General features: G+C 37.8%; 1 pseudogene; it reads left to right on the forward strand.

Moving 5' to 3' along the window:
* The first annotated feature begins 3,063 nt into the window (after window positions 1-3,063).
* Window positions 3,064-3,788, forward strand: LOC149191198 (uncharacterized; annotated as a pseudogene).
* The last annotated feature ends 363 nt before the right edge of the window (window positions 3,789-4,151 follow it).

Consider the following 4,151-nt stretch of genomic DNA (forward strand, 5'->3'; position numbering starts at 1 on the left):
GCAGAGTTCAGCTTTGGTACGTTCATGCTGAATCTGGAGTGTGATGAGTTGATATTTAATTTGCTCCAAAAATTTTACACCAGTATTACATCAGCGCATTCAGACCATGTCATGGCATGCAAGCAAAATATTGTGTCCCTGTTCTTAAAAGGAGATGTCGACATATGTAAGACACTAAGAGCCAAATTGTTGACCATTTGGAGGAAGGAACCAATCGTGTCACCACTCGCTTATGATTTATTTTAGAAGTTAGTCACGCAAAACAAAAAAAGTTCTTAGAAGGGTGCTAACTAAGAAGGAGTTGAGAAGGATTGATGGAGGAAGAAAGAAAAAAACTTGCAACATGAATGAGCTAAGGAGGAGGGGACTATGCTTTATCTGCAAGGGACCTTGGGCCCTTAATCATTCATGTCCTCGTAATAGAAAGGAGGCAACAAATATAGAAAAAGAGGAGATTCCTTCGGATCATGGGGAGTCTTCTCTAGTTGGGTCTATTGATATTCAGGATGGTGAGCAACAACATGATATTATTCAGGGAGACTTGCAAGATGACAATCATTTGGAAGTGCATGAAGAAATTCTACCTAATGGTATTGATGAGGTATATTCTTATACAACTGAGTCCATAGGTCTCCAAGGGGTGTCCATAAAGAATATGAACAATCAAGTATAGATAGCAATCCACCAGTGCATCTATGTTTGACAATTGGAGAGGATGAATAACATATTGTCTTCACAAATGGAGGAGGCCAGGGAAATTTGAGTGAGGAGCCAACAATAGTGAACGAACATGATGAGCATGAACATGAGGAGAAACACCATAGACATAATATGCCAAATGAACCATCCCTAGAGATTCAGTCAAAGGCTCAAGTTGGAGTTGCAACCTTTGGGCATCCGGTGTAGATATGTACAGAGACATTCAATAGGGCACCAAAATTTTGAGTAGAGAAATTTTGAGAAAAGACCATTCATTTTAAGATAGACCTTATGATGCTCAAGCAGAAAGTCTAGGCAGTTTGAGACACTCCCTTACAGGAGAATTGGAAAATTGAGGAGCGCATAAGAGTATGCGTAGAATCAATGACCAAGTTGTCTAGTGTTGAGGAGTGACTCAAGTCCCTCACAAGGCAGCAAGAGGAGTACAACGGGGAGTTCCAGAACAACACTCTATAGGAGTACATAGATAGGGCTTGGAGTACTACCAACCCACCTCTACAAATTGAGGAAAGTAGGGCATAATTATTCAAATGGACCATGTTGAGTGATTGGGTAGGGAAACATGAGTGGGACATCAAGCAACATCGACATAGTAGATTTGTTCCATGTATTCATCCTTCCCACAACATGGATTGGCAAGAGATTATGAGTTGGTACTATATTGATGGGATGATTATAAGGAGGACACTCTTAGCCAAGGGCATATCACAACATGGGCTCTTAGGCACAGCTAGTCATGCAAGAATGAGGCGGTATCATAACGCAAAAGTCACAGGACTCAGGTGGCATTGGGATCCAGGTAAATCTATTAAGGGCGGGATTGGTTGGAGGATTATTTGCGATCCAGGAATCGAAGGATCGATTCAGGATAATTTAGCATTGAGGCATGGGATAACACACTGATTTGTAGGGGATCCTGGTATCAATGTGCGAATTCTTCAACTGTGTATGGAAGTGGATTGCTTAAAAACGAGAAATATTTGGGTGGGAGGATTTGTAATATCCTTTTCTTGATATGGTCAAATTGGACGGGATCTGCCCATGGCATTTACTGTGGTACTTTCCCATGGTATTTACCTTCAATTTTTTAGGGAAAATAATAAAATAAGGTTCTAGAGAGTTGATCAAGCCTTTAAAAGGGGATAGACTCTAGGAATTTGGATCATTCTGATTTATCTATCCTATTGTGTTTTCTTGAGAACTTGGTGTGCCTAGTTCCATTTTTTATCTCGAGATGAAAACCCTAATGTGAAATTGTTTGGTGAATCCACCCAGGGTCCACAATTAAGCTTCAATGTCTTATATCAGTCTTTTAACGAGCAGTTGTTCATGCCATTTGCATGAGATCCAGTTTTATTGTATGGGAATGTATTTTGTTTTCAGCTAATAATATAAATAAGAGGCTGCATTTCTTTAGATCCTTTGTGTTCTATGCTTGACTTATTAGTATTTCATTTAGAACACTAAAATATTCTAGATATGTTAATTATTTACCGATTTGGGATCTTATAGTTCCTCAAGTTTGATATGCTGGAGGGGAGGCTTCTAGTGAGGGAGTTATAGGAGACATCGAGGACCTCGAGGTTCCTTAATTTTGATATGTTGGGGGGATTTTTCCATTGAGGGAGTTATTGAAGATGTTGATCAAATGGATCGATACTAGATTTGTGACATGAGTGGGGAATGGGCCTGAAATATGCATAGAAGGGAGATTTAGAGCCACATTCAAGCCATATAGTCACATTGGACGTCATTCCATGAGTAGTGGGTAAAGTAATTGGAGGGTTTTCAGTTATCTAAGGCATGGTGAGTATCAAAAATTTGTTCTTTCATTTAAATAAGCACTACGACATCTCCATGGAATGAAGAATTAAGGAAAGCAGATGATGAGTCTAGAAAAAGGGCAAGGAGGAACACAAAAAAGTGCAAGGAAATTTTTAGTACCCTCATCTTCCAATGGATGGAACTACACTATTGATAATGATATTATTGGCACTGCAACAAAAAAGAGGTCCAATAACTACAATCTACCCTATTAAAAACCAAGATGGTACAGCCTCCGGAGGTGCAAAGAAGTGACAACATGCAAATATACTAAATAGTTTCTATAAAATTATAAAAATGAAGATAACAGAAGCGAGGTAACAAGAAAAAGAAAAGGAGATGCCAACCTTAACGCGATTGTAAAGGAACAACAACCATGTGAAAATAGAAAACCATATCTCACAATAGATTGGCTCTCAATCCTAAAATTGATACGGACTCCTGCTGGGGTGGAAATACGTCTAGGAAAAGCTTGTCGATTGCCTCAATGACCACAATAATGAGATCCTTTGCTTCAAGATGAATCCCATAAGTACATCCCCCACATCAACCAGCGATGGGACATTTTCTTATGAAGATGAGGAGAAGGTAGTATTTAAGCTCTATGTTTTCAATTTTGGGCATGGGCTAGGTCCATGTGAAGGAAGTGCTAGGATCATACAAAAGTTTATCTCCCATATGCGGTTACTCAAAGGTTGAGGATTGCTAAAGAGGCATCAAGATTCAATGAAACGACTATTGATAAAAAACATTGTGATGTTAAATTTTTTTGAGAGATTCGAGAGGACTCAATGAACGAGGTATATCACCACAACAAGAACAAGAAAGCATATATGATCATTTAGGAGGACAACAACACTTTTCATACAACAATGAATAGTAAATATCATCAGTTGCAGTGGCAAAGATCAGGACGCCTACTCAAAAAATAAATTTCCAAGGGATTGTAAAATAATAATTCTGATAAATGGCCTCTTTCTATCAAAGATTCTTACGATCAATTCAATGAGAACATTTTACTTGTTTGTGAAGACACTAAGCTCTATTGGACATCAAATTTTGATATCATAGATGCTGATAGAATAGTTGATGATGGCCATGTTATTGGAACACATGTGGATGGCTCTTATCAAGACAATATTAAGTGGTGTTAACGCATGTCTTGTGGTTTGGACCCATGTGTAGACCGTGGCGACAACTTGGCTCAAGCTACTCTGGTAGGTTTTATACATGCCATTACTTAAAGGCATATAATGTGAACATCACTGTTTGAGTTATTTCTTTGTGATTATTTGGCAATTTTGATCATGTTCCTAGCAACATTTTATATATAAAATCAATCCATCTTGTTTGCCCCTTGTTTTTGGAAAATAAAAAATACAGGGAATAGCCTTAGTTGCAAGTCAATAGCATGTTGCAATGTGCAATTCAATTATATTTTCATAATACAGAGATAGCCTTAGCTACAAGTCAATGGCATGTTGCAACGTGCAATTCAATTATATTTTCATATATGTTTTGTAAATAGTTCTTATTCATTTCTCTTATATATGGATATTTTCAAAATGATATCAATCATTAAACAAATTGTTAGGGTGAAACTTTAT

Source organism: Pinus tabuliformis, chromosome 3_1, assembly GCF_031772625.1.
Source record: "Pinus tabuliformis cultivar Carrire ecotype Pingquan chromosome 3_1, CPIR1, whole genome shotgun sequence".
In the NCBI taxonomy this organism is placed as follows: domain Eukaryota; kingdom Viridiplantae; phylum Streptophyta; class Pinopsida; order Pinales; family Pinaceae; genus Pinus; species Pinus tabuliformis.